The 22,855-nt window shown below is 37.0% G+C and overlaps 1 protein-coding gene across 4 annotated transcripts in view; it reads right to left on the bottom strand.

Moving 5' to 3' along the window:
* LOC131536191 (protein phosphatase 1 regulatory subunit 29) overlaps positions 1 to 22,855 on the bottom strand; it is a 110,658-nt gene that overhangs the window by 33,711 nt on the left and 54,092 nt on the right. Inside the window, exon 3 of one of the 4 annotated variants that reach the window (XR_009269883.1) lies at positions 6,156 to 6,259. The exons of the other annotated variants lie outside the window; for them this stretch is intronic. The gene's annotated coding sequence lies outside the window, so the exon portion shown is untranslated. Of the gene's footprint in view, positions 1 to 6,155; positions 6,260 to 22,855 lie in introns of those variants that run through there. 4 annotated transcript variants of the gene reach the window in all.

The following is a 22,855-nucleotide window of genomic DNA, read 5'->3' as shown; positions in this document are numbered from 1 at the left end:
ATAGTTTAATAAACGATGACAACAACATTTTGCATATAAATCTTTATTAATGTGTTAGCAGAGCTCAAATGATGATTTTATTTGAACTGAGGAGACCGTTTACAGAGTGAGAAGTACTAAAAAGGCACTGATGATAAGGATTTCTGTGTGGCTTTAGCCATTTGGGTCAGATTGGTTCCTAAAAGAGCCCAAAGGCTCATAGCTGATTAAATTCACTGAAAAGTGCTGTGAAAATCTATTATTTTAATAACAGCTCTCTCCTGGTACACCGTTACACCTGCTCAAAGTGGACTGGGTCCCTGCAGGAAGGGCCATTTCGACAGACAGGTTAAAACGCAATATCTTTTAAAAGTCATATAATGTTCCAGAGAATTAAATAGAAAGAAGCTGAGAAGTTGAGAGAGATTCCATTATCATTCTTTACGATTATTATTGTTCTTTCTTACCTTTTTCATTATTTACTGTTCTTCACTCTCTTCAATCTATTGTCTGCAGCTAATCTGTTTCAGCTTCGGCAATACAAATTGAATTGTGGGCGAGAGAGAGAGAGAGAGGCAGTTTGAATGATAGAAGAAAGAGGATAGAACCCCCTCCCATCATCCTTTGCTTCACTAAGTGATTACTGACCAAGAATGCTAATGAGGAATGAAGGGGTGAGTCACCGCTCTTGTCTACTGAAGCACACAAATATGAGATAACACGCACACTCACTAATACACTCACATGCTGGGATTGCTGACAGGTCCCCCCTACACTGCTGAAATATTGGGAAAGCTATGAGGAAGTACAGTCATTTGTCATGATTCGAGTCAGTTCGGTAGCTTGTAGTCAATATACTGCAGTGCGGTCAAATACATATGTGATTTGAGTAATATTATATACACCACTGTTCAAAAGTTTGGGTTGGTAAGAGTTTTGAAAGAAGTCTCTTATGCTCACCAAAGCTGCATTTATTTAATAATAATAATAATAAAAAAAAAATACAGTAAAACCAGTAATATTGTGTACTGTTTTAAAATATTTACAAATTTTTATTTATTGCTGTGAGAGCTAAGCTGAACGTGTACTTCAGTGTCACATGATCCTTCAGAAATCATTCTGATATGCTGATTTACTGCTTAAGAAACATTTCAATGTTGCTGTTGAAATCATGATACATTTCCCCCAGGATTCTTTGATGAATAGAAAGTTGAAAAGAACAGCATTCATTTGAAACGAAATTTTTTGCAACAATGTAAAAGTCATTGTCATTTCTGATTAATTTAATGTGTCCTTGCAGAATAAAAGCATTAACGTCTTTAAAAAGAAAAATCTTACTGACCCCACACTTTTGAACGGTAGTGTGTAATAAATATAATATAACACTACTGTTCAAAAGTTTGAGGTTGGCATGATTTAAACAATATTAAATACAAATAGCTATTTTGTTGAAATTCAAAATCGAGAAAAGAATTCCAAACATAACCTAACATATAACATAACATAACATAACATAACATAACATAACATAACATAACATAACATAACATAACATAACATAACATAACATAACATAACATAACATAACATAACATAACATATATATATAGCATATACAATATTACCAGTGTACTGTAATGGATATCAAAACCTATCCTAATTAACTGAACTTGAATTTACTGATCATTTATGGCTACTCTGCAGCAGAAATGTCAATTTTTTTGTGTCTCTGGAACATAATTTCGGTGTGAAAGGATGAGAATGTTTCCTCTCTCTGTATCTGTTTTTACCACCCCCTTCATTTCTTTCTCTGTGCATCGGCATCGACATCTTAAGAACCCCTTCCTTTTCTTCCCATGTCTTCATCCATTTCCTCTCTTCCATTCTTTCTCTCCTCTCTTCCCCTGGAGGCACATGGCATACTCTGATAATGATGGCTCTTATTAATTCTCTTTTCCGCGGTGTATCAGAAAGGCACTGTTCCAGAGGGAGAGCTGAGATGTGCTTTGACTTTGATAGATCGTCGGCTATTAGTGGGTGGGTCCCAGCATGCTATCCGCCTCCATGACACGCAAACACATACACACACACACACACACACACGCACACATGCCGTTACCTGCCACGGAAGACCAAGCCAGCGGCACACAAGCACAGTGGGGAAATACCTCACTAATCTGTCTGCCACGCATCCCAATCCAACTGAGTGTGCAGTGAGCATCCTAATGCTGCACGCTCCTCACTAGAGTGAATATTTGTGCTGTGTGCATAGCCTGATAGCAGAGCCACAATGACTGAAAATGCATGACATTCACTGATGGAAAACAGCATGACATAACAGAAACCAAACACTCACTAACCTTTGCCAAGTGAGCAATGATGTTTTGACTGATTTATTTGGTTATTTTGGTCCTTCAGATTCAATATCTCAGAGATCATATGCAGCCAGCTGGCCATTATTGCAAAATAACCCCCGGCGGGGTGATCAGGGTGACGTGAAGCTTATTACTTTCCAAATAAATGGACATGAGTTGAAATTATTATTTTATTATGTATTACATTTTATCATGAGAAGAAATAAATCATAGAGTGACATGAGAGACAAGAGAAATGTGAAACAAGTGCAGCTATGCAGGAAATCACTTACTCTGGATGGCGGTCAATTTTACAGTCATTATGTAAGAGATAATGTACAGTCAGCTGGTAGTTATTGATGCCAAGTACTCGCCAAATAAATATGCAGACTTAATATTAAGTTGAAGTTATTTTATAATCTTATCTTTATATGATCTTAAAATGTATATAGTCCACCAAAATGTACAAAACAATTAGCCTATAGCAACAATATGAACACTGCAGGATTATTACAGTAATATTAATACTGAAGTCCATTTTCACTATATTTGAAGAGAGTGCAAGGCTGATACAGCACCACCATGGACTTCAATGATTACTAGAAAATATCTGAATGCCACGACTCAGAATCATATATTCCAAAGAGTACAATAAGATAAATTAGTACACAGCTTTCTGGAATACTTAATTCTGACTGGTCAACCAGATTACCCTAGTAAAAAAGCAATATATTTAAAATACATTTACTTCACTAAGTATAGTTCAAAACTATTAACACATTTGCTGACATATCGCTCGAGACTAATTGATATAAACAAATTATAATTAAACTTTATTTTGAAGTACTACTTGTGCACAATGCGCATTTCTTAATATTAAGCCTAAAGTGTGTTTTATTGTCACTATTCATGAGGATTGTATGATCTTTGAATAACATTGCACAATTAAAATGCATGAAAAATTAGTTGTTCCAATTTAGCAGACTTGAAGTATACCAGATTAATATACCAAAAGTACAATTGCAGGGTATTTTTTATTAAGTAAATAAATATGTAAGTTAATTTGTAGTATAATTAGCATGAAATAAACATATTTTAACTACATTTTAGTATATTTATTTTACACTAGGGTAGTCTGGGTTTATTTTAGTGACTGTATTTATTCCCTTACAATGTTAGGGGTAAGTAAGAAAGATGTTTTTGAACGAAAGTAATACTTCTATTCAGCAAGGACTACATTGTTAATAAGAAGAAATGCTAATTGAGCAGCAAATTATAATGATTGATGAAGGATCATGTGACACTGAAGACTGGAGTAATGATGCTGAAAATTCAGCTTTGCCATCACATGAATAAATTACATTTTAAAAACGAAATGAAATAGGAAATAGTTATTCTAAATTGTAATAATATTTCACAATATCACTGTTTTTGCTGCATTTCTGATGAAATAACACAGTCTTGGCGAACAAATAGACAAATATCTTACTAAGCCCAAACTTTTGAACACTAGTGTACTTAACCACAGAATGCTTATTTGAGAGAATTTTTATTTGACCATAAATTAAACAAATTAAAATGTTGAAATAAACATTTCATAAATGTGTCTAAAGCTCTCTAAGGAACGAGAGCAGTGTGTCTCTCAGACGAACTTATGGGATCAGGTGCATTGTGGGCCATCTGGGTACAGCAGTACAGCCATGAGGGCAGTTTGGCCTCTGAACAGAATGACAGAGAACGAGAGAGGGTGATTAAAACAGACAGACAGAGTGAAAAAGAGGAAAAGAATGATTAAAAGAGATAGAGAGGTTGAGATTTGTAGTCAACGTGTGTGGGTGGGAGATGAGAAGTCTATAAGCAGTATTTTCTGTCTGACTGGAGATGACAGACAGGGAAATGCTCCTCACTACCCTGAGGCCACAGTCACCAATCAGAGCGACACAGCCGAGGTCAAAGGTATTGCCAGCTTTACCGGATCAAAGCATGGTGCGAAAATTGAACACTGTTACAGGAGAGAGAATGACGGTGACATCCTTCAGTAAAAGACAGCAACAAACACAACTGAGGTTTGTGACAGACTCAGAAAAGCCCTGAAACTGTCTAAACTTTGTCAGGCCGAGGACCTCTTGGACCACAGATCCGTGATGAATAAAATTGCATATGTGCTTTAAGCATGGCCGAAAATAATGAAATGCATGAATGTATTTACATTCTTTGATATGATGCTCAAATGTCTTGGGGAAGATTTTTTTTTTTATATATATACTTTATTTAGCAATGATGCATTAAATTAATAAAAAAAAGAAATTATAGACATTTAATGTTAGAAAAGATTTCTATTTCAAATAAATGCTTTTCTTTTGAGCTTTCTATTCATTAAAGCATCCTGAAAAAATGTAGCACTATTTTCACAAAAATGTTCAGCATTTTTATATATGTATATTAAATATATTTCTGAAGAATCAGACCCCCTGCAGTAAAGCTTTGGACCCCTAATGGTCGTGGACCCACTGTTTTAAAGACTTTGAGTAAACTGCCATCAATATTCATAACCTTCTTTTCAGCAGAGAAAGCTTCACATTTGATTGGACAGCCCTTCTACACATAGCAAAAAGAAATACGGTGTGCCTAAATGCGTCTGCAGCATACATCTGAGGCCAGAGCCCAGTGAGCTGAACTTGAACTTGATTCAGAGTGCAGGAAAACAGCTTGCCATGTGTTTCTGCATACAGTCTCACAGCAGTGAATTGTTTTGGCTCTTTTATTCAGGGGTGATGGTAGAAAACCTGCTAATAAACTAGGGCACTGACTGTCTTCAGGCATAGAGGAGAAAATGAAGAAAAGAGAACAGATAGAGAGGGGGGAGAAGAAAGGGAGACAGAACAGAAACACCAAACATGACAATGTAATGGAACTTAAAGTGAACTACATACAGTTTATTAAAGCTTTAGTGAGACATCAAACGTAAGGATTCAAACTGTTCCTTGCATATCTATTGACTAAATGTCAGTGCTTATTCCCACATCTATCAATTGCTTTCCTTATTATGAAATGTGACCAAAACAACAAATAACTATCCTCCATTGTCTTACTGTCAGTCACATGGCTTTGGTAGAAAGCAAAAGCCATGTTTCCTAAAGTCATTTGAGTGCAATATGAGCATAAGCCAAGGCAGATGGTGCAAGAGTCTTTAGAGTATATTTTTTAAACTTTAAATCTTTGCTTGCAGATGAGATCATATAAATAAAATTAAAGGCCACTTAAAGGGGTCATATGACGTTGCTAAAAAGAACATTATTTTGTGTATTTGGTGTAATGCAATGTGTTTATGCAGTTTAAGGTTCAAAAAACACATTATTTTCCACATACTGTACATTATTGTTGCTCCTCTATGCTCCGCCTTTCTGAAACGAGCCGATTTTTACAACGCTCATCGTTCTGAGAAGCGAGGCGTGCTCTGATTGGCCAGCTATCCAGTGTGTTGTGATTGGCCGAATACCTCGAGCATGTGACGGAAATGTTACGCCCCTTACCGTATTGTGATGGCATGTGTCCCGGCGTGACGACACAAAACAAAAAACCCATTACAAACGAGGCATTTGTTGCATCCAGTGGGTACATAGGCCTAATTACTGATTATAATGACTTATACTGTCTTTTTACGCGTTGCGTTGCATTGCGCCGTGTACACATTACCATATATGCATTTATGATCGGAGAAATGACAAACAACAAGTCCTACTCTACACTGCTCAAAACTCGCGTTTGAATAGTCAGTGGCAAATTCTTTAAATAAGAAAATATACTTACAAGCTGTGAGTCAGAAGCGCCAGACTGTCCTTGCAAAGTTGGAATTGCCCCACTTTATAGAAACAGCCTTTGAGCACAGCTGGCAGGCTACTCCCAGGTTCAGGAAATAGTCCTCCCTAAAATGCCATTTTAGGGGGGCATGGCAGAGTCTTAAAGGGATAGTTCAACCAAAAATGAAAATTTGATGTTGGTCTGCTTACCCCCAGGGCATCCAAGATGTAGGTGACTTTGTTTCTTCAGTAGAACACAAACGAAGATTTTTAACTCAAACCGTTGCAGTCTGTTAGTCCTATAATACCAGTCAATGGGCACACAATCTTTGAGAGAAAAAAAAAACATGCACACACAAATCCAAATTAAACCCTGCGGCTCGTGACGATACATTGATGTCCTAACACACGAAACGATCGGTTTGTGCGAGAAACTGAACAGTATTTATATCATTTTTTACCTCTGATACACCGCAATGTCCAACCATCCTGATCTCATCCACAACATCCAGTGCGTGGGCAGTGCCCCCCCAAATGACTCGACGTGCCCCCCTGCTTACATGATCACGAGTGAACTTAATATTGAGAACGAAAAACGTTTATTTTACTGATCTAGTCTATGAATATTGCGGGGGAAAAATCATGTATTCAGCAGCATTTAGCTCAAAGAACCACTAATCTCTACAACGGTAAAATATTAGGAAGCTAATAACACAGTGGCGTAGCGGACGGGCACGCAGTGCGGGGCGCGCAAACAGCAGCACATAAGGATTCACACCATCACCTCACGCACCTGCAGCGCTTCTGTGTAGGGAAAAACACATAATAAAACAACTTAGGCCTATATAAAAGGAATAAAATAAATAGTCCTGAATGAAATTTATTTCACTTAAATAATTAACATATTAAAAAAAAAAAAAAAAAACGACATGTCTACACTGAGTTTCGTTTTATTTTTGGGACCTCGCAAGTTCAAGGAAACCGAGAGGACTGAAAGCTCACCTTATTTGTTTTATTTATTTTACAAAAGCACAATGTTTCGTTTTTATTGTGAGTGTAGGCCTACACAAATAAAAGTGAATCCAAGCAATCGCGCTGCTCGTGGGAAACATTTGTATTCGTGCCGAATTGTTTCTCTTTATATACATTCGTTTTGGCAAGACTTTTATATGTTCTTTATAATGAATGTCATTAGGCTATAATTTGTGTTTTATTTTATGATTTGTTTATATACATTTATACTATAATTGTATAGCTGCTGATTTCTGTTTTCTGATTTTTATGTTCCTTTGGTTCTGAATACCATAACATTTAAATGATTTTTTTTTTTAATCCATGCAGCAAATATTTTAAAAATGGCTCAAAAAAAAAAAAAAAAAACTTTTTTTGCATTACAGGTGCTTTTAAAGAACTTTTCACTATTAACTTGCATAAAAAATGTAAAAAAATTATCATAAATAAAAAATTGTCATAAATTCGTTGTATTCCCATTTTAAAATACAAATTCACTGTTATAAGCCTACAGATAGCAAAAAAAAAAAAATGTTTTATCGTAACATATAGTGTAGCATGATGTATAGATAAATCATATAAGATAGTTTCTTAACTTTAAAACATAGCCTAAAACCCTTAAATCCCTTAAAAAAATCTCCATTTGCTCAGCTGCACATGCGATTGTGAATCAAATTTTATATTGTTATTGTTTTATTACTTTTGTGTTGTTGGAAATTTTAAAAAAGCTTTAATTGCGAGTCATGCCCTTAATGCACAGACTATAATTTTGACACGTTTTGTCCAATCCATTGATATGGTTATTACATAGGCTATTGCAATTTCGAGAGTAGGCTAAGATCTTTCATTTGTGGATGTTACTCCGAATAGGAATAAAGTGTACGTGGCATTTGGTTCTCTTAGCAGCATGATAAACAAAACTTATATTCAAATTCTGAATGGATAATATATGACAGAAAGCTCCCTTTATAGCAATTAAAAAGCTGTCACCCATCTAGTTCATCACGATCTCACAAAGTTAAATTATAATCAACAAATCTCACTCTACACTGCGCAGTAAATCTCTATTTACATAGTGTTATAAAGAGAAGATTCGCGAGCGTGCAGAACAAAACTCTGGCGATTTGAGCGGTGATTCTAACAGCCTACATATAAGTCATAATATAACATAATAACACAAAAGTCGACAGATTATCGACAGACTATCTTTTTAAATATGTTTTAATATAGAACTTGATCAATTTAAGTAATAGTACAGGTTGTTATTGTTTTGGTGAATGTCTGTTTATAAGATCATAAAAATGTGTGCCCCCCTATGAAAACGAAATGCCCCCCCATTGAAGATTTTCTGGCGACGGCCCTGCGCGTGAGGTGTCAACGGCTCTGGAACATAGAGATATATACATAGACATATACGTAGATTCTTACGTATCGCAGCTCATAGAAACCGTCGCTAATGAGGCATCTATGTATATATATCTATGTGCCAGAGCAGGTTGACACGTCACGCGCCAGATGTTGTGACAGTCGGACACTGCGGTGTATCAGAGGTAAAAAATGATATAAATACCGTTCAGTTTCTCGCACAAACCGATCGTTTCGTGTGTTAGGACATCAATGTATTGTCACGAGCTGCAAGGTTTAATTTGGATTTGTCTGTGCATGTTTTTTTTTCTCCCAAAGATTGTGTGCCCACTGACTGGTATTATAGGACTAACAGACTGCAACGGTTTGAGTTAAAAATCTTCGTTTGTGTTCTACTGAAGAAACAAAATCACCTACATCTTGGATGCCCTGGGGGTAAGCAGATCAACATCAAATTTTCATTTTTGGGTGAACTATCCCTTTAACTTTTATAAAGAATATCTCTTTGGTTTTGAGACTTTAGTCTTTGCAACTTCAGGGATCTTATCTATGCACAAACAGCTTGTAACACTTTTAAAAAGGTTTGTAATAAAGTCAAATTAAACATTTTAAAATAATTACTTTAACAATCTTTTTTCATGCTTTAAAGGAATACACTCATTTTAATGTGTTGACTGTAGTAAAGCAAATAATAATCAAGCATGTAAAGTTGATTATAATTTTAACTGTAGTGTGTAATTCAATATTATACTTAGTTAATATATTTTAACTTATTAATGTAAATTATTGTAAAATGCAACTTCATCATTACATGTGTGTAGAAATATATTTAAATACAAGACATACAAGTATATTTAAGTTTATCATAATTGCTTATCAGCACATTTGGGAATTTACAATAGATGTAATCATGAAATTACAAATAAAGATGCACTTAAGTCCTACTTATGTGGATCAAAAAGCACACTTAAGTTCAACTAATTGGTTTTTAAATACATGCGAACAATAATAAGGTTTCAAACAACATAAATGTCCGAAAACATTACATTCATTTCATACATACATTAACAGGGCATTTTACATCAACATTCGTGTCATGTTTGGGTGAAATCCTCATTGACATGCGAACATGAAATGGTACTGATAGACCCAAGCAAGCCTTTGCACTAATGATGGCAAGTTCTCTGAATGTCTGGAGTCTGTGGCTATGCAGGAAGAGGCAAGTACGATCCAAACATGAAGTGAGAGCAAACTAACAAGATATTTATGCTGCAAATGATATAAACTCATACACACACACATGCTGCTATGCTCTTATTAGTCCTTTAAGGGCACATTGCAGCACCTTAAGGTAGATAAGGGATAGATAAGGTACAAAGATGTACCTTTGAGAAAACCGCCTCAATGACAAGATAAAGCTAAAATTTTTGAAGGTGTTGTATGGTAATTTTTCTGATATTGTGTACAGAAATGCCTGACACTGTAAAAACTTCATATGAAGTTAAGATTCTTTGCAAAGACAGTTAATCGAAAAACGGTCCAGATGGCAAAAACTGTACAGTGTGCAAACAGTTTGGATTTCGGTCTCTCGTTTAAGTAGGCCAGAGAAGAATGTGTCAGGAAGAGGACAGGAAAGGAGGACAGTGTAAAAAGGGAAGATAGAAAGGAAAAGAAGGGAGGATGTAAGAGTAGGAAGAGCTATAAGAAGAAAAGAGAGCAGATGAGTGATGAGTAACACGACTGATGCCGTTCAGCACAAGCAATGACAACAGGCTCTTATCAGGATGTTGGCATTGTGCACACAGTCATGAACTGAATTGCAGAAAATCATGCCCAGACTGCCATGACTGGCCTAGAAAAATGAGTATTCATCCTCTGAGGTCATTTTTGATGATTACTGTAAAGCAAACAGCAGTTTTTCCATTGTCCTGATTTGGCCTGATGAGAGCTATTAGTATTAGATGACCACATGTGCACACATGCAATCACACACACCTCGGTTGGTGGTAACATGTGCCTCACGTTAACGTACCTAAATACTAAAATTGTGCAAAACTGTCATTTATCATGAGACATAAAGAACACAGATGTGGAGTGAGAGGCCAACAGATGCTAGATTATAATCAGCTTACGGTACAGTATGTGTCTCTTGTTCCTTCTGAGGGAAACATCTACAGTGGGTCTCCATCACAACAAGACCAGTGTTCAAGCACAAAAATAAGAGTAAAAATGGGCTTTGGTGCAAAATAAATAAATAAATAAAATAAAATCAATTATTTACATAACTTTAATGCGAAATAAAGTACATTAAGCCAAATAAGAATCATAATCTGATTCTTAAAACACACTTAAGCAAATGTCACTCTACTGACTTTTATTCTGCATCACCCAAAAAAAAAAAGAAGAAGAAAAAAAAAGCCACTTTCGATGTCACTATGGTGCCTTAATCAACTTGTTTCAATGCATTCCATCACTTTACCCAAGGCTAAACTTTAAAATGTTCAAAATTAATGAAACTTGTCATCATTTAATCATAACTAATCATTTAATTTTTATTTTGTTTGCCATGGGACACAAAATAATTTTTCGTAATATTTAAGCTTAAAAACACACACACACACACACACACACACACACACACACAAAAAAAAAACCCAATATAAAATGTTCATTAAGGTAATCAATTCTAATTGTGTGCAATATTTCAAGCATTCTCTATGGGAAAAAGACTGTAATTTAATCTTTATGCACTGATAATCATTCCCAGCCTGCAAGTTTGCAAAGCAAGTTTGAAGTCATTTATGTTAAAATTACGTAATTTATATACAATAGTAAAAACCATTAATAATATAAACATAATGAGAAACACAGCTGTTGGAATGTGACGGAATCCTACAAATCTGACATAAGAACATCAGCAGAATAACATTTCTATGATACAATAATGTTTCCCCATATAAGACTGCCCTGGAATAACACTGATTAAAATCAATGATCAAAAACTGTTTACTAAAGACAGATCACAACCTACACATCTTGTAGCTAGTTTTAAGGCCTGTTCACACCAAGAACGATAACTATAAAGATAACTATATTAGCGTCCACATCAGCAGACAATATTGTCTGTTTATTCTGGAACATTTTACTTAAAGCCTTTATGTATAATGAATTATAAAAGTAGTTTTAATGCATTAGTTATGCCTTGTAATCCATAATGCAATCTCATGAATAATCATATGAGTAACCACAGTTAAGACATTATGGGCCAGTTTTACTAAACAGGGCAAATTAGCATGGGAGAGCAATTCCAAAACAGTGCCAATGGACATGGAAATTTCTGTAGGTGATTTACTAACAACACGCATATTAAAGAACACAGACGTAATATCTCATTTACATATCGCCCAAGCGCAGCACAAATTAGCGTAGTCGCAAATAAAGAATAAAGAAATAAAGAAGCCACAGTATGTTGAAAAGAACTGGAGGCCCAAAAAGTGAATGGTTTCAAGAAGTTTTGATAGACCTGGTATTGCATGACTCCTAATTGAGGGCTCAAAGTTGTATTTTATTTCCCGAAGCAAACCAGTAATTTGATGAGCGCAAACGTTAGTAAATCGCATTGCATGATTCATTTGAATACTCTCCTCCCATAAATTTTGCGTCTGAAAGGGAAACTCCTACAAGTGCATATTCTATAAGGTCAGGCACAAATATAACTGTGTTCACGCCTTTTCAGCGCTAATTCGTCACTGCGTGTCTTTAGTAAATCCTGACAGTACTATTTTAATGCCAAAAGACAGTTTGCGCTGGCACTTATCAATTCATTGTCACACTATGCATTTTAAATTTGGTTATAATTATTTATGACAAGATATAATGTATTATAACGGACATTATGAATAATTATAATGCATTATAAAGGCTTTAAGTAAAGTGTTCTAAGCACATGCTTGTCTGCCAATTTAAATTCTACAGCTCATTATAGCAGGATTAATTCTGATTGGGTGTAAATGTTTTTATCGTTCATCAGCTAGAAACAAATCATTCTGAAAGTGATCCCAAAAATATTGTTTCTCTATACCTTTATTGTTATAGCTGTGGTGTGGACCCTGCTATTCCTTAATACTGAGAAAGATTAGAACTATATCTTTATCTTTATGGTTCTGTCTTGACAACTCTGGCATGGTAATGTACATGAAAACGTTAATGTGTTTGGTCTTGGCAGAACAGATCTGCTACTCTGCTGCGGCAGAGCAAATACCGAGACTTGCTACTGCCAATACATCCACAATATGTTGCTGTGAGCATGTAAGAAATACCTCTGCTGCACATATAACATATGTGAATAACCCCCATAGCATACATGACCACATACATGTAGAAGATCTATGCAGGTGGAGCTGGGGAAGGTGGAGGGCTTCTGAAATGCGCTGCAACTGCTACAGAATGCACTAGCCAAGTATTTGAATGTTGAGCAGCATGCTCATTGGCTACCGATCAGTGGTGGCTGCTGGTCTTTCAAAGAGGGGAAGCTCATTTTCGGCCTACATCATAAAAATTGTCCATTTATTTATATGTAAATTCTGCCCTACGTTCCTTTTCAAGAAAATTTTCTGTGACCCTGTCGTACCAATTAGGCGTCTTTTCCAGTTACGCTAGCCTAGCCTCCTGTATGAATGAATGAACAAACAATCTAAAAAAAAAGATATTAAACTCGACGGAGGAAATGGGAATTAGGTTAAACTGAAACAAGGAATGTGGTGTATAATAGGGTTGTCACAGTACCATAAAAATGTCTTACGATACTATACCAGCCTCATTTATAATTCAGCTCTACAAAATGAATCAAAATGTAATAAATAAATAGATGTAAGTGAAAACAGACAATATTATTCTCTGAATACTTAATTAATGTGAATGAATGACTGGCTATTGTTATCCATGAAATGATCTAAACAAAACTCATCTTAGCATTGCACAGAAGCTGCATGAAGTGACATTTAGATGTGGCACTCATTCATTTAGACAGTATTATAATTGTATAAATAATGTTATGAGATTAATGTTTTAAATACTAAATTCTGAATATAGAAATATGTTGGAAAATAATGTAATATACTTTAGATGGGAAACTTAAAAACGGCCAGCAGGTGGCAGAAGTTCGTGATTGAATCACTGAGTCATTCAAATGATTCTTTCAAAAAGGCTGAATCCTTCAGGAGCGAATCAAATCACTGTTTTTATGAATGGCTCAGTGAATCAGTGATTCGCCCAAGACAACGCGGATTTGGATTCGAACACAAACGAAACAAAAACAGCACTCTTGCTTGTGTCGTATTGCCTAAGTGTCAGGAGCATTTTTTGCTCGCATATCTTGAAATAATCGCAGCATTTATCCAATGACCGTCTAGTTTCGAAGCACTGAAAAAAACTGTTCAAAGCAGCCCCATTGAAGTCAATGGACGCTAGGCTTCAACAGGGAAATACACTGACGCTACGGGAATGTATGAGAAGGAAATCGAGTCCGACCTGCTATATGTAGCTGATTCTGAACGAACTCGTCTTCGAGATGAACGTGTTCTAACGCATTTTTAGTCAATAAAATGTTAACACAATAGTACATATTTGACCATTAATTTTTTGACATTATAGGGGAAGACGAGCTTCCCTTGCAGTCTTAAATAAATCCCCACTGCTACCGATACAGGAGAGAACCAATCAGCTGTGACATGTGATGATGTCATTATGTCAGACTGAGTTAGACCTATTGGACTGCGCCATCTAGAGTTTCATGACGGAACTTTGGATTTATCATCCTTGATGTGAGCAGGCCTTTAGCCTACTGGAAAATTTGAATCTAGAAGGGAGTTTTTTAGCAGCTTAATGTGGCAATATATTGATACACTACTGAATTTCCTGTTAATTGGCTGAGATTTTAACTTTTGTCATTTATGGACATTTTACACACTGACAGAAAAGGTCAACATGGCTTTGCCACTTGCTGAGAAAGACAGCTGCAAAATAATAGCAGGGTCATGTGAAATGTCAGGGTGAGCTCTGCTAGACAGCAAAACCCCATCATCTACTCTGATCGTGAGCTGCGGTATGAGACGCACACCCCCGTAATCAACATCTGGTATCTGCAATAAAACCTGCAGAGCAGCTACACCCTGACATTACGTTTACAGTATCTAGGAATCGGTTTAATGCCCAACATGAGAGTTTAAATGACTTTGTGAGCAGAGCGTGGCAGGTCATGTGCATAGAGTTTGTCGTGATTGAGGTGAGGGATAAAGCGAGACCTTTTCAAAACACGCAAACGGCTCCATGCTTTCTGTCTTGAAGCAGGTCGCCAAACACATAAAGCCTTAGAGGTAATGTATTGTACTGAGATTGCTTTGCTACAGGGTCTGACACAGCGGGTGCAGTTACTCATAAACTATCAAACAAACAAATTAAGCAAACAGACATGCACATGCATACCGCAGGAACACTCATACTTACATTCACTCGATCTTATTCCACTAGTAACACAGAGTCTTTTATTTCTCCTATAAGAAAGAGCCCACAGATTATTGATCTGAGGATAATCATTGACAAACCTGCAGCACAGTTAATCACATTCTGACAGCTGTGGACGTACTTGTGAAAGAGATGGATGGATAAGTATCATTTTCACTACAATGAGCAATTTTAGCCTTTTGGTTTATCAAAAGTTAGTGTACTTGGTTACCGAGGCAAAAAATAAATTAAAAGCATGCTTGGGATGAAACAGGAGACACGTAATGCATGAATAAAATAGAACAGAATATTTTATTTCCAACAATCTGCAATTGAGCAAGAATATGAAAACATAATTTAATGTATGCTAATCATTACGTCTATGAGAGATCATCACTAATATAGCTATAACTGTCTGCATGTGTAGGTCAGATTCCGCCTACGTTGTGGGGACCAGCCAACCCTCTACAAGAAAAACAGCTTAATAAACATAATGAATAAAGTCTGAATGAAAATATTTAAAAAACTAAACGTTTTCGGTGATGGTTATTTGAGATGGAGGGGATGATATCATTAAATCATTAAAAAGTTAATGAAAAGTCCTCATCGTGACTAAATAAATAAATAAACACAAATGTGTGTTTGTGTGTGTGTGAGTGCATGCATCTGAGGCTATAGGGAATATACCACCCACATGCTACATAATATCTCTCTCCCTCTCTCTCTAGTAACAGCAGAGACAAGCTGTTCACTAACAAAGCCCCTCCTACTTCTGTTGTTTAACCCCATATTCTCCATCACATTAACAAACAAGCAATAAGATCCTTTCTTGCAATGTACCATGCAAATTAGACTGAGCACAGTCAATGTGAAATCCTCAGTCAGAACAGCATGTTCTTACCAAGCAGCTTAATAAACGGTCTTGAGCTTGATGCCAGACTGTGAACATCCGTCCTGAAAACACCTCCCACACAACTGCCCCTCAAACCCACCCAGTGCCACCATGAAGACAACCACTGGAGCCGTTACCACCAATAGCGGGGATCGTTTAGTCACAGGATTAGGGACCATGGGCATCTGTGAATCTTAAAATACAGCCACTTTAAGTCCTTCATGTCACAAGAACACAGCAATCCGCCCGTGGGAACACACATGGGTCATTTTTTGTGAGCTCCTGTCAATGGAAAAGGAAGGGCGTTGTTGTTTTGAGGGCGCATCTCAGAAGACAGAGGGAGGGGCCTGTGGTGAATGTGTGAATATGATTGGGAACTTAAGTGCAGTAGTGGAATTTTGTGTATGTGCTATGTTGAAAAGATGCTACATAAGGAAATTAAGTAATCGTTATGTAAAAAACACCATTTCTTCATTCCTCTCTCTCTGTTTCTCTCTCACTGAGTAGCAAAACCACTGCCTTCTGGTGCATCATCTGAAGTGTAATAAAAAAAATACTTGGGGGTGGCATCTGATTCCCACACTGCTCAAGGAGAAGAGCTGCAGGCTGTGGTCATCCAAATGCACACAATATGAGGCAGTCAGAATTTTCTAAATCGTACCATGAAAAAAACAGCCTGAGGTGGTTTGCTGGTCTTTTCTGGTTCTCCCTGTCAAGGCAAATTTTGCTTGTTTAGCAGGTTTACCAGTTGGTCTCTCCACATTTTCCCCCATTTTATCACGTGCCAGGCAAAAATTGTCTTTTAGTAACCGTTACAAAATAATAAGGTAAAAATAGCAAGCACTTAGCCTTCATTCAAGACTGTTCAAAGCCAGTAATTCCCAACAAGGGATATGTGTACCAAAGGTGAGGTGTTTTTGATGCCAAACTTTCTGATGTAAATATAAACCCATTGCTACTGAATAGCTACTGTATGTATTTTTTTATATTATTATTATCATTTTTTTTAAAAGAAAAAAAAAAAAAGACAAAAGAAAAAAACACAGTATAGTGTTTAATTCCTAAATGAATTGGTTAAATAATTGTTTTTTTACCTGAATGAAACAAATTGGTTGAGTGAGTGATTCAAATAAATCACTCAAACTAACTACTGTGTCTGGGTATGCCTAACTTCCAACTAGTAGGCAACATATAGAAGAAATATTGCTAAATTCTTAGTATTTATAAAACAGTTGACAAACAGTATCCGAATAACCTACTACTACATTTTGAAGTTTGCATCAAAAGGACATTTTACTGTCCCACGAGGGCATAAGTTGTGAATGGCACTGACTTGGTAGGACGTGATCAGCTGATCAAACTGGATATTCAGTACAATATACTGTAAGTTTAAAAGAGCACATTTCAGATTTGGTGTCCATAAAGGGCTACTTCATTTCATTTATTTCATTTATTCATTCATAAAGCACTATTAAAACAACGGAGTGTTGACCAAAGTGCTGTACAATAATAAAAATAATTCCACAAAATAAAAGACAACAGTAACAAAATATCAAAATAAAACATCAAGGTACAGTACCAGAAACCAATGCCTCAACACGCTGCCGTCTCAAAAGCTACACATAAAAAATGAGCCTTCAGACGTTTTTTAAAAATATTCAGAGTAGGAGCAACTCTAATATTGGAGGGAAGACTGTTCCATCGTTTTGGAGCCGCCACCCCAAAAACCCGATCCCCCCTTCGCTTGTACTTTGTCCTCGGAACAATTAAAATAGAATGGTCAGAAGACCTCAAAAACCTAACAGGTTTGTGTACCAGTAAGAGCTCCGACAGGTAGGAGGGAGCTAACCCATTCAAAGACTTATAAACAAAAACTAGTAGCTTAAAGTCAATCCTATACTGGACTGGCAACCAGCCCAGAGAGGACAAAATAGGGGAAATATGATCCCACTTACGAGTCCCTGTCAAAAGCCTGGCGGCAGCATTAAGTAATAGTTGCAACCGGTGTAAAGTAGTTTGACAAACACCTACATACAATGAATTGCAGTAATCAAGCCTCGAAAACACAAAGGCATGGATCACCTTCTCACAGTCTTTAAACGACAGAAATGGTTTAACCTTCGCCACCAGTCGTAAATGGAAAAAACCCGATTTAACGACTGAGTTTATCTGTTTATCAAATTTGAGGGTATTATCAAATAATACCCCAAAATTTTTGACCGTAGGTTTACAGAAAGGGGTCAACACACCTAAATTTGACAGTTCAAGTGAATTAGGACCTCCAAACCAAATGAGTTCTGTCTTGCTCTCATTAAAATTCAAGAAGTTTGCTGACATCCAGGCTTTAACTTCATTCAAACAATTCACAAGAGAGTCCAAAGCATTGCCGTGATTTTTCCTCAATGGCAAATAAATTTGCGTATCATCTGCATAAAAATGATAGGAAATCCCATACTTTCAAAAAATTGCCCCTAAAGGTAAAATGTATAGAGAAAATAAAATAGGGGCAAGAATGGATCCTTGCGGGACACCACACATCAATGGGGCAGAAGAAGAAAATGCCTGACCTGAATTGACAGAGAAACTTCTATTTGATAGGAATGATCTAAACCACTTGAGAGCAGTACCCTGAATACCTGCCCCTGATCCCGTGATCAATCGTATCGAAAACTGCAGTGAGATCTAATAGCATAAGGACCACTGAATGGCCAGAATCACTTAATAATAAAATATCATTAAGTACTTTTAACAACGCAGACTCAGTACTGTGGTAAGCTTTAAAGCCAGACTGGAGAGACTCTAACACAGCATTTTGATCCAAAAAACTCTGTAATTGACCAAGAACAATTTTCTCTAAAACCTTAGATAAAAACGGGAGTTTTGAGATCGGTCTAAAATTGGACAGAACAGAACGATCCAAATTTTGCTTTTTAAGAAGTGGTTGCACCACAGCATGTTTCAGTGACAATGGCATCAAACCAGCGTGGAGGCTACCATTAATAATAGACAAAGTGCTCGGGCCAATAATATCAAAAACTTTTTTAAACAGCCATGATGGAATACTATCCAGGGAACAGTTGGTGGGTTTCATCCGACCTACAATCTCAGTCAGTGTCACCAAAGATACCGGCTCAAAATGGGTAAAAGTAGCAGAGCATGGAGTAGGAACGGAAGGTTCCAAATTACAATTAACAATCTCAGATCTGATTGTCATAATCTTAGTTACAAAAAAATGTAAGAAATCTTCACACGACAAAGACTCATCAACTCTCTCACTTGGATTGATCACAGAATTTATAGTGCTAAAAAGAACTCTAGGATTATGATAGTTATTGGCAATTAACTCTGAAAGGTATTTCTTTTTAGCTTCTTTTACAGAACTTCAGCCTTACCAATGAGACGGTGGGTGGGTGTGTGAAAGACAAAAAAGGCATTTTAAATTCAGAGCCATCAGTGCTAACCGAGGCTCTACACTACAAAACTGCATATCACTGCAGAGCCAAAGAGAGTGAGAGAGCAAGGAGGCAGGAAGGAGGAAGTACAGAAAGGAAGGCAAAAGTTTCCTGTGGACGAGGGCGGAGGAGAGATTGCGGTTTGCTGCTGCGCGATAAAACACACACCTCAGAGGGATAAGCCTCACTTAATCTCCTCGTCTGCCATTTTTCAATTACAGGAGGCTGCAGCCAGGGAGGTTGGGTAGAGGAGAAGTGAGGATTACAAGGATATTTGGGTTCTTATATTGAAGGAAAAAACTAACTGAGGCCCCCTGCATGGGGGGTGGTGGGACTCGGTGGACAAGCGAGGTAGAGATTTGTTGGGCCCACACACGCACAAACACACATAGCTGCTTAATTCACCCTGGAGTTAATGCGAGTCTAGTGTCTCCATCATAGTGCCAGCACTCCTGGGGAACATGCCAACGAGAGCGAGGTAAGACAGGGATAACAAATGATACAATAGCTCACCAAACTAGTTGGCAGGGTTAAGAACCACAGGAGCGGCAAGAGACCCGCAGATGTGAGGCGTACAGGATGTCTGGGGTGTATGCACACACACACACACACACACACACTCAGAATGCAATTACGAACGGCCTACCAACTGAGCGAAGATGTTTGTTAGCGATCCCCCGTGGATTTCGATTGCTGTACAAGGATATGTGTTTATAGTGGTCATGAATTAAACATTTTATTACACATTCAGATCGCCGTGCGGAAGCCTGTGTGTGTGTGGTTTATTCCATCTGGCTATTTCCATTGGATACATTCCAGCAGCAGAACACACTGTGGATTTAAGCATGCAAGATTCAGCTCTGAAAAGTTTAAATGCGGTGCGTGGAAATGATTTGCAACCCCCACAAATAGAAGGCCCTGAGTTAAAGACCGCTGCAAGCTGAAGAGATTTTTTTGGGGGGAAATTTGTGAGCAAACTAGTATGTGTACTTGTATGTAGGATTTGATATGCATGAATATGGATTTTGGTAGGGTTGATAAGAACATTAGCAATCGCAGTCGACAGAATGTTGACTAAATGTAATATATTGTAGCAATTAAATTCAATATAACCATAGTTTCTAAGCTAGTGCTGATGTGGTGCACGGTGGCCAATTTCAAGATAGCAATAAATGTTTAGTAGATATTCAAAGACTTAACGACATAAAGGCATATTTGCTGAAGACAGAACTGTTAAAGATCATAAACTTAAGAGGATTGAGTGTTCCTGTGTATCTGCGAGAAGAGCACTGTCAAAATAATTGGCCAATGCAGACAATAAAAAAAGGCAAATATAAACCAGTATCCTTGGTGATATATCAGTTGACCAATAATAGTTTGTCTCTTTTTATTTGTAAAATAAATTTAATTTTGCATTTAAATTAGATCGATATTTATTAGAGTAAGAGTGCTGTCTGGAAAGTGACTGTGCATGAGTTTATTCTAAACGTTCACAAACGTTACTATCAAATGAAGGAGGCTGATAAAACAAACAAACAAACAAAAAAAAGCATGACAGCATTATCTAAACCAAAGCACTGCAGGCCAAAACACTGAGACATTTCTGACATTTCTCAAAATATCTTCATGTTCGACAGAAGATATGATGGAGACATGAGGGCGAGTAAACAATGACAGAATTATTTTTTGGTGAACTATCTCTTTAAAGTGTGAAACAGACTCAGGTGACTGGCTCAACAACAATTATATCTACAATCTAGATTTCACATTGCATAGATTTGGTGAGTCCTGCGCCAGCCAAGTAACTGCCATTAAGATGATTGAGAATGCTTATGGATAGCTTTCTCACAGGCCTTCTTTAATCTCAGCTGGCTGTGTGTCTTTGGTTCCAAGTTGCTTTTTAGCAGTTGCCATTTTAGAGCTTCAAAATGCTGACGTTTACTTTGAAACTCATTTTATGAAATCAAATTGATTTATGAATTCAACCATTTATGATTATCTTAGCTTCATGACATCAAGAGTGAAGCCAAAACCTCTTATTAGAATGATATGGTCTCTTCCAGCTAAATTTCAATTTCAACCCAGGTACAGTATATAGAGTGCAGGATTTGAAGCTGTGCATCTGTACGGTTTGACTGACGTTAACCAAGCCTGCATTCTTGCTCATGCGGTGGCTGAGTGAGACGGCGTTGTGCACATCTGCAGGTGTACAGTACATGTGTGTATTCATGAGGCATTGCTCAGTGTGAGAGTTTGTGTGAGGGGGCACAGAGCACCTATCTGGAGGGCTTCCAAAAGCAGGTTTGGATATTAAAGAGCACTCAATCCTCTGGTCACATTCACAAGAGCATCTATTTGATTTATCACTGAGAATAACTCCCCATATCTCACTCTAATGCGCTCTCTCTCCTATTCTGGCTCTCTCTTTCATTCAGCTCCAGGACCTCAGACTCCCTCTACTTGTTCATACTGATCTCTCTCTGACTGCACACTTTTCTGTTTAGCAGGGATTTCTCATAACGCGGCACACGCATACATGTATCATCCTTACGTTTTCCCATTGATGTCTATAGTTTTATAATAAGCTAATTATATTTTCTTTCTCTTAAAGGGATAGTTCACCCCAAAATAAAAATACCGTCATCATTTATTCACCCTCGTGTTGTTCCAGACTTTCTTTTGTGGACCACAAGAGAATATGTACTTTAGAATATTGGTATATTTTATTCTTTTATTATTATTATTCTTTTTTTAAATATTGGGTACAGAAACTAAAAAAAGTATATATAATGTTAGTTGGTTAACTTTATTTATCAAATAGATACAGCCAAACCAAAATTTATCCAGACACCTTTTTTTTTTTACATTTCTCCATCAAAAATGCAGGTGAACTATATGTTCAGTATGCATTTGAGTAAACAGATTTTTGCTTAGTGGACAAATCAAAAGAGAACACCCCCAAGTCTCTAGTCCATAGATATAGAACAAGTCACTTCAGCGGGAATCCATAACATATAAAAGTTTAACAACTACTCAAATTCCTAACTCTAATAACAAGCAATGTTTGCCTTAGCAAACATCACTAATAGGCTTCCACAGAACATGGCCAATATCTAAACATGTAAGGGGAATAAGAGTGAGAGGGAGGAGACTGAGAGGTTGTGACTTGCTGAAATAATGATCACAAGCCACCCGTGTTCCTAAGATGAAGTCGAGTAAAGGCATTGCTTTGGAAATAAATTATAGATCATAGATCAAAATGTTTTCGCTTTTTACTCTTCTCTGTGGCTCTGTCTTTCTCATTCTTTCTCCCTCCCTCTCCTGATCCCAACTGCTGACCAAGAGTGCTGTGGCAGTAATGAGGCCATAGACAGCAGATGAAACGATGATCATCATCTTCGGAGTTTGTTTCTGACGTGTGAGGAATCATTAAAGCGAAGTGTCGGCAGGGGAGTCTTTGACAAGCTGCCTCTGATCACAAGACAAGAGATTCTTTCTTTC

This window comes from Onychostoma macrolepis, chromosome 03 (assembly GCF_012432095.1).
Source record: "Onychostoma macrolepis isolate SWU-2019 chromosome 03, ASM1243209v1, whole genome shotgun sequence".
Taxonomy (NCBI): domain Eukaryota; kingdom Metazoa; phylum Chordata; class Actinopteri; order Cypriniformes; family Cyprinidae; genus Onychostoma; species Onychostoma macrolepis.
The sequence above is the reverse complement of the archived record's forward strand: the minus strand, read 5'-3'. Positions and strand labels throughout refer to the sequence as shown.